Source organism: Limulus polyphemus, unplaced genomic scaffold (genome assembly GCF_000517525.1).
Source record: "Limulus polyphemus unplaced genomic scaffold, Limulus_polyphemus-2.1.2 Scaffold5682, whole genome shotgun sequence".
Lineage (NCBI taxonomy): Eukaryota > Metazoa > Arthropoda > Merostomata > Xiphosura > Limulidae > Limulus > Limulus polyphemus.
The window spans coordinates 39,206-49,026 of NW_013671292.1; the positions used below are offsets into that span (position 1 = coordinate 39,206).

At 34.4% G+C, this 9,821-nt stretch overlaps 1 pseudogene; it reads right to left on the reverse strand.

Moving 5' to 3' along the window:
- Positions 1 to 4,318: 4,318 nt before the first annotated feature.
- Positions 4,319 to 6,357, reverse strand: LOC106472865 (annotated as a pseudogene).
- Positions 6,358 to 9,821: the final 3,464 nt, after the last annotated feature.

The following is a 9,821-nucleotide window of genomic DNA, read 5'->3' on the forward strand; positions in this document are numbered from 1 at the left end:
TTCTTTAAATAAAAAAAATAGAGAGAGAGAGAATATATATTTCATTACTGACATTTAAAAGCTTTTCAAAATGCACAAAATAATACAAGTTTTGGGTTTCGAACACTAACAAATTTAAAAAACAACAACAACTAGTTAAGAAATAGATTAATATTTTCCCCTCAGGACTTTTAATTTTCCCTAATTTCTTGCATTATTGTTTCGATTTTTTCGTCTTGTTGTTGTTGTTGTTAAGCACAAAGCCACATAATGAGTTATCTGTTCTTTGCCGGTATCAAACCCCGATTTTTAGCATGATAAGTCTCACAGTTTTCGCTGAGCCAGTGGGGGGAAGGTCACTTAGGAGTAAAGGTTTGGTTAATATGATCATTTTTTTGATAAAACTTAAACCGTCAAGAAATTCTAAAGGTAAATATCATTACATCTGTTCGAGTAGACTCAATAGACAAGTAGGTGAATGTTTTGCCCCCAGTGGCACAACGGTATGTCTGCAGACTTACAACGCTAGAAACCCGGTTTCGATACCCGTGTTGGGCAGAGCACAGGTAATCCATTGTATAGCTTTGTGCTTAATTACAAGCAATCAACGGTGAATGTTTTATAATAATTATTATGCCTTGTAGCGGTCTCTATTAACAAGCATGTAAACAAACCAGGATGAGCGTCCTCTATTAACAAGCATGTAAACAAACCAGGATGAGCGTCCTCTATTGACAAGCATGTAAACAAACCAGGATGGTCACAAACAAACTTACTGCATTCTCTGCGGTCTCGCGTGACTTTGTAGTTAGGGCGCTCGGCTCGCATTCTGCGGGTCGAGGGTTTGAATCCCTTCACCAAAAATGTTTGCTCTATTAGCTGTGGAGGCGTTAAAATGTGACGGTCAATCCCATTATTCGTTTGTAAAAAAAAGAGTATCCCAATAAGTTGGCGGTGGGTGGTGATGACTAGCTGCCTTCCCTCTAGTCTATCACGGTTAAATTAGGGACGTTTAGTGCAGATAGCCCTCGTGTAATTGAAAACAAAACCCAAACCATATTGTACATAATTACTTTAATATCTAGTGACTTTTTATGAGATAAGAGAAAATGGTGTTAGTTTTACAGGAAATTTGAAAAGGAAAACAAAAACATATTTATCTATATCTGACAGTGAGGTATGAGAAATTTAAACTACAGAAAATATCTATGGATGTTACAAGTTGTCTTGTGAGAGAACAAACATTGTACTTCATGTTATATATTTCAATAATACTAAAGTCGCGAGAGACAAGTGTCACTGCCGGATTAACAATACGTTGATAAATGTTGGCACTTTGTAAAGGTGAACCTCCTTCTTATAAAGGTCACTTACGCTTTACAGACTTATCGAACTTTGGAGTTATACAGGCAAACATCATTTGGGCCACGAACCTGAGTTCGAACCGTGGTACCGTCCCGCTCTTTCAGCTTTTGGAGCATTGTAACTGTGGTAGTCAACCCTGCTGGCTGCATAGGCGGCGTATGCTATTGCTAACTGTCCATCCCTCCCCACACCCCTCTCTTGGTAAGCAGTTCTAAATCAGGGATGACCATGTCTGTATCTTGGGGCCTTTGACCTGTCCATTTAAGTTATGTATTGAATAATGGGGTTTATTTTGTTTTAAGAGGTTGAAATATCAGGAATTTATATATGTCTTTAGAGACATCAGTTTGACCGTGTAAATCACTGTAACTAAGAAGTTGTTTTCTAATTTTGTATCATTACTATTAACAACTAATGTGTCTCGTCATTTTGTGTTGATTTAAAATGTCGCGAGCTATTATAAAACTTACCTTTACCTTCAGTGGAGCCATTGAAAATTTCTGGACTGATGATTAGTGAAACGTTCGAAATATCAGGATGCTCGTTCATTACGCTGTATTACTTGTTAATTATAACAATTTTATAAGCGATTAAGGAGAATGTTAACTACCTGCAATATCTTCTGTTAAAACGCTTAAATAACGTACGATTACTAAATACGTGGATAATTTCCCTGTAAAGCAAGTACAAGATATATAATAAACCAAAGATGATATATGCGTAACGTAAGAAAATCTTGTATTATTCTTGCTTGACTTTACTATACATTCACTGCGACCATAGCCTTATTGTTCTTGTCTGCCGGTTTACGTCTTGATTTGATTTGTGTTTGTTGTGCTTTTAACATTACAGTCAACAAAAATTTCAACATATTGTTCAATTGGTGACGTTTCAGAATTACAAAGTCTCACCGTTATTAAATGATATATTCTCCAACACTGTTCAGTTTACTAATAGTACCCAATATAAAATTATTATGAGCAGTTTAACTTGACAAAATCAATAGACTATACTTGGAGTACAAAATGTGCTGCCCCCTAGTGGCACAGCGGTAAGTCTGCGGGCTTATAACGATAGAAACCGGGTTTCGATACTCGTGGTGGGCAGATCATAGATAGCCCATTGTGTAGCTTTGTGCTTAACTACAAACAAACAAAATTTGCTTAATTTTATTTCATGAACAAAACTATTAAGCTTTAGGCATAAAAGTAATTTAATCCCATAGAAGATATTAATATTTTAAAGTTACTTGAAACTAAAGTCGATGTAAAATCAATATTTCTGAACCGAAGTAAATGAGACATGATGCAACTGTTCTGGACTTAAAGCTTCTAAGTTAAGATACCGTGATCTTGGTGTTGAAACACTTAAGTAATATCTTTATTTAACAGAAACATAAAATTTCTTTTGATTATGTTTCAATACCATTTTCTGGCGAAGCGTGGTGATGATCAATTGAATTTTTACAAAGACAACAGTATTAATCTTTGTGTATTTTTAAACATTACACTCTTTATTCCGTCCATAGGCTTTTTCAAGAAGAAAACACAGGCCTGCGAATTTAAACTTCATAAAAGTTGTTGTGGTTTTAATAACGTATTTTCCATATTTCAGCTAAGCAGATTTCGAAAATAATATTCGTTTTTTTTCTATCACATACGGACTTTTTTACAAGTCGAAAAGACGGATCCTAGTTAAGCACAAAGCTACACAATGGGCTATCTGTGCTCTGCCCACCACGGGTATCGAAACCAGGTTTCTAACGTTGTACGTCCGCAGACATACCGCTGAGCCACTGGAGGGAAAATCTAAAAGAAAAAAAACCTTACTTAGATCAAATTATTATTTCGTTTACCACAATGAACTTTTTTATTATTATGTTTGTTAACAAAAATACAAACACACTGATGAAAAGGGGAAGAACATTGACGTCAAAAGAATATGTATCCTCATTAATCCTGATGTTTTTGTGAAATCTAGGTCTTTTAGTATAAAAATTACGTGTTGTGGTCTTTCTTTTACGTATTGCGTTATGACGTTTTGTAAAAATTCTGTATGTGATGGAGAAAAATGGATATCATTTTTCGATTCAGCGTACAGGAATTACTGTAGAACATGTAAAAATATCAAGATAATAAAATCATCGTAGGCCTGTGTAATATTTCAACCACACTATCTCCACCATATCGATTGCCGACGACGCGTATCGCTCAATTCCAGAGCTCATTAGGTCGGCTGAGATAAAATAAACATAGTAGTATTCGGAATGCTTTTTTTTTCTCTTTTTTCGTTTATTTCGCACAATTTTCATTAACCCAAAAAGGATAAATTTCTCAAGCCAGAATCCTGATAAAAATCTTGCATGTAACGTGTCGTTCAAGAAACAAAAAACGATACTGAGGATCATTTATGGGTATCGAAATGCATAAAGAGCTAAACAATTTTATAATCATATGAGTTATGACAACTTATATAGTAATATTCCAAAAATTTTATTTGTTTAAATTATCCTCGAAAATTATTTTAGTTCGACATGATCTTCACATTTCAATCTGTTTTGGATTATTTAAAAAAAAATCTTAACTCATTCAAGTTTAGCTTTATCAGTGTTTAATATTTAATTCCATTGATACTCAACATTAGTCCAAAGAGTTATATTTAATCACTGTCATGTTTTAATTTTTAGCTAATAATTACTATCCATAACAAACAATCATTCTAAAACTATTTATAATGTGACGATCAATCCCACTATTCGTTGGTAAAAGAGTAGCCCAAGAGTTGGCGGTGGGTGGTGATGACTAACTGAATTCTCCCTAGTCTTACACTGCTAAATTAGGGACGGCTAGCGCAGATAGCCCTCGTGTAGCTTTGCGCGAAATTCATAACAAACAAACAAACAATGTATTTATATATTGTACTCATACTTTCTTGAACACGTAAAACATTTAACAGCATTTGACCAGATCTACAATTTCCAATAAAGACACGTTAGTTTATTTTCTAAAATGTAAAATATGATATTAACTGCAAGGAAATACGTTACATATAAAAAAGTTCGAATAGGAAAAATGAATAATGACTCCACTACTTCAATCATTTAAAACAAATATAGTTGTGTCGAATTCTGATTGCAGTAGGATTTTGGTATATCATTTAAAACAAATATAGTTGTGTCGAATTCTGATTGCAGTAGGATTTTGGTATATGTTGGTAGGATAGATTTGGAAAGTGGTATAGGTATTTTCAATCTAAACGGCAACTTATGCAGATATTGGACAAATGACCATGTCAGAGACGCCAATGGTTCAGGTAGAGTTGATTCTAATTTTGAGCTACTGACCAAAAACTTTTGCTCGGCTTTAAACCAAATAATAGGACTGACTGTCATTCTTATAACGCACCCACAGCTGAAAGTGTGGAGAGCATTCAACAGCTGCAACACGGTGCGAACCTGTATACTTTCCAGTCCGCAGTCCAGTACACCAAACATTAGGTCATACCCATTGGTAAGCTAAAGCATGCCAAAATAATGTACTTGCACTGGACTATACAGTCTTTCCATTTCCATGTAATTGAATATAAATTATATCTTAGTCGTTTACATTTCGTCTGTCAACATTACTGTATTATTCTTGTTCAATTCTACTATGTGCTCAGTCTGATTATAATATTCTTTCAGTTGACTGTGAATTTTTTGTTCCTTTCTCTCGGAAATGTCTTATTTTCACGTATTTAACCACATTTTCATAGCTCCTGACATACATTCATTGTGTTCAGTTTCATGTCTTTTTTTTTGCCAGAGAAAATCTTTTTTGATTGGAATATAAATTATCCTAACAACATCGATAATTTTTATAATTCTGATTTTTTTTGTTTCTCTCATATCCTATAAAATGAGTTCAATCCTTCAAACGAAGATATGAGTTAATGAATTGATCCTGATAACTTAAACAGCCTTCAAAGTTCTAATGATACTTGCTGTTAGTTGCATCCCTTGTCTCCAAACTGAAGGTGGACAAAAGCTCTCCCATATGATCCTCTTTTACAACACTTTGTTCAGGTGTGTCTAATGTTCTGTTGGTGGGATTTCGTGAGAACACCCACCTATCTTTTAAATACTTGTATACTTCCTCAATAGGGTATCTTTTTGACGGCTTAGGGTCCATAAGACGTCGGAGAAGTCGCAAAAATCTCGGGGAGAAACGTTTTAGCTCTTTCGGAGTGCGAGTGCTTTTTCTCTTTTGCCATTGAACGAATTCCGTGAAATTAGAATCAGTTATGTCTGCTTTTTCCCAAGGAAATTTGCCGGTTAACGCGGCAATCAGAAGCATGCCCATCTGCCACACATCAGAACCAATTTCCACATTGTAACCCTCCAGATGAACTGCTTCCCAAATTTCGGGTGGACACGTTGGTAGAGAACGCGTGCGCTTCTTTACTAAAGTTCCAGCAACCCTCGTTAACCCAAAGTCTGTAAGCTTGACCTTTGAGTAGTCTGGCTGGAAAATTAAAATATTCTCTGCTCTGAAGTCACGGTGCACCAAATCTTTACTGTGCATGAATTCCAGTGCTGAGGTCACCTGTCTAACAATGGTTTTCACATCTTGTTCACCCATCCCATTTTGTTTTTCGATCACTTGCCACATATCCCCGTGTGGCGCCACCTCTTGTGCAAAATAATAATGATCTGATGTTTCGAAAGCCACATCGTAAGTATCTAGAATATTAATATGTGGAGATAAGAAATAACTGTAATGGAACTCTATTTGGAACTCCTTAAGGGTAGTTGTCAGTTTGGGGACCGCTTTTAACGCCAATTCCTTTGCTGTCCCTCTGTGAATAGCCAACATGACCTTCCCATAGTCTCCTGACCCGATCTCCTTCAGAACATTATATTGTTCAGCCACTTCGACCTGTTGAGGCTGAATGTCTCTGATTTTGTTGATGCTACACATACGTTTGGTATTCATATCTCCATTAGTTGGCGCTCCCTTCGAATATCAAAAAATAAGTACCTGCAACAAAAGAAAGTCGATATAATATTATTGTCAATGAAACGAGCACGAACTTACATTAAACTTGAAAAGATCCAGTGTAGTTTAATTCACATACTTTCGATCAGTTCTAACTTTAGTTTCAACTACTTGTAACATGATTTTACATTATAAGTTAAACTGAATAGCTAGAGAGAGCTGCTAATCCCGATGATGGTACAATACCTAGTAAGTTCATGATCAAGTTAAGAATACAGAAGCTTCTTGGGCTATGTAAAACTAAGAGTAGAATATAAATATCAGTGATCACTGATTGATTGAGATGATTGTCAATAAGAAGTTACTGAGTCATGAGTTAGTCACTCAGCTCAGTATTAGAAAAGTTATTCAGCATTAGAAGTGAGAGTCATCGCGTTGCTTCAGTTAATCAATCGATTAACAAGAAAATTATGTAAGTTGTGTTTCGACGTTACAACATCCTGAGGATGACGTTGTAACGTCGAAACATGTAGAGTCGTCAACTTTTTGAAGGCCACAGATAGGCCTAAATAAAATGTTTTTAATTGTGTACCAGTTTAACGTTAAACATTATTTATGATTTTAACTTTATACACAAGTGCCAAAATACTATAATTATAAACGTATGAATTGTACGAGTTTTATTGTGAATTAAATTTATCTAGTGGGATATTATTTTTTTCTCTCGTTTACGTAGTATTGTTTTGTTAGTGAGTTGCATATCAGTCTTCTCTATGAACAAGTTAGTCTATCTATCCAGAAATGTAGTAAACAAAACTGATCATGAAGATAACGATTCTTATGTCATTTCCATCAAAACTAACTGCGCGCCAAAAGATCATTTTGTGCGGCTTACAGCGTTGCCATGAAAATGTTTTTTTTTCTTTTCATTTGGGTGAAGGTTGTGTATGTATGTGTGTGGGGCAAGTAATTGGATAACACCAGCGTATTTTCTCTTCGCTTCTGTGCCTCTGTACAAATATAATTGTTATGAGACCTAGTTACGGCTGAAATCTTTCAATTGTTTTTTTTTTTCTTTTCTAAATACATTGTCCGCGGATGACGCATTTCGTTCGAATGTCATATACATATATATATTTGTAAGCTAATAATAATTAAAGAATTTCACATTTAACGTATTATTAGTATCTAGTATCTCATGACTCTATTCGTGAAAACATTTGGACCCATTTCATCTCTCGAAAATGGAAAAAAAGTAATGAATTTCAGAGATCCGGTTAGATTATCTCTTAAACTTGTATTTATATTTTATTATTCTGCTTTCTCTTTTAATATTCAATAACTTTCAAAATTTTCATTTCTCCTCCCCCTCCCCTTCAGTAAATAAACTTGTCTGGAAATAGCAAGTTATATCAACTTAGGACTCTGTTGGTTAGTGCAGACTTAATTTAAACATATTCTCGTCTTTCTTTGAAAAGGATCGTGCAGAAGAAAGTAAACTAAGCTGGTGACAAATAAGTACATTATATTTAGAAGAACCATTCGGTTTGTTGAGGTTTAATGCACGACGTGAGTAAATGGCTGCATGTCAACAGGGCGAAAATCGATTCTTCGTCTGTCAGTTCTCATACAATCGACCCTGTTTGCACGAGTTGATGTTTGAGCTTTGTTTGAGGAATAGAAGTGACATCTACAAGATCAACAACGACTTTTTATTGTTATAATATAACCTTAATTCTTTGTATGTTACCGGAACTTGTTATGTAATTCAATTTATTAATTTTAACAAGAGAAAAATTCATCATTATTATTACTTACAGAGCAGCATGTGCAAGATACTCTTAAGGTTACCTTGACAGTTCTACTCGCCTGTGAAAACTACGTGTTAATTTACATAAAGTCACATAACCACTCTTTTCTACTGTTCATAAAGTCATATTGTATCTCATTTATCTCTACGTTAAATATATTTTTAGCCGCGGCATAGCGGCTCATAGAATGGCTCTGAGTTGTTGTTTTTTTTTTCAAGTACAAACTTTTAACTCATAGCTCCATCTCTTGACCGATTTGAAATCGAATTACACCTGAGGATATTGAGGATTCTCTCTTGTTTAATTATATTTAATATAACGTTATAATTTTTTTTTCTGACTAGATGTCAAATACCACTACAGCTAGTTTAATTACAAAAAGATCGTGACATGCGCACTTTGACCCCCATCTGTATACAGAGGGATAAAACGAAATACCATGTAACGTCATATTTACAGTAAATAGATATAATATGATGTTATGTACAGTAAAATCAGATATCAGGAAACTTTATGTATGGTAAAAAAACATACCATGTATCTTCCTGAACAGTAAATAGATATAACATAACATTATGTACAATAAAACAGGATATCATGGGACATTAAGTAAAGTTTAAAAAAAAATTATTTTACGTACAGATGCAGAACGGAATTTCTCTACAGTTGGGAAAAGCTTACAATATTACATAACATTATTTGAAAAGAGGCCTATCGTTGCTTTATTCAGGTATTATAAGAGGCCTAGCATTTAGCATTATGTAGTTTCTGTAGTGCATATTGTTGTATAGAAGACATTTTACTACTAGAAATAAGTGACCTTATAATACCAAATTGTACTATTTCTTTGACTGGACACTAAACTTTTCGCTTTACAGCTTCTTCAGGAGCGTTCCACTAAAACACTAAAGCTGTAAATTAATGAAAAGCTACAATATGGTGTATAAAGCCGTTTGTTTCTAGTATTTAGCATTATTCAATTAGGTTTGTTTTGTTTGTTTGTTTGTTTTTTTAATTATGCACAAAGCTACACAAGGGCTATCTGTGCTCTGCCCACTATGGGTATCGAAACCGGTTTCTAGCGTTGTAAGTCCGCAGACATACCGCTGTGCCACTGGGGGGCATTCAATTAGGTGAAAATAAATTAACGTCCAGTACACGTAACGATCAAAAGTACTCTGTTTTCTTTAGTGTTTCTACAAACTTGGACACTTGTACACTGCCGTAAATTGCCGTAAGCCTACGTTTCAAATAATATTCACGAATGTAAAACAAACCAACATATTTTTACAAATTAACTGCGATAGCTAACACAATGATTGAAAGTCATTATCTGGACATCACAACTATCTTGTATTTATAATTTTGCTTTGAACGTGATAGGACACTTTACATCACATCCTTATAAGTCTATTTTATTAGACCTTTTAATCAGAATGTCATCATTAAGACACACAGCTGAAATATAACTTACAACATTAAAAATATAGATTAAAACACTATTCTAAATAATAAAGTTACTGTAACATTGGTTTGCAAAAAAAAAGCAAAATATCTCAGTGGTAAGTGTGCAGATATCTAACGTTACAATTTGTATTTCGATACCTTCCGTGGGCACAGCATAGATAGCCCATCGTGTAGCTTTGTACTTAAGAAGAAACAATCTCGCTGTAATATTATCACTAATTAT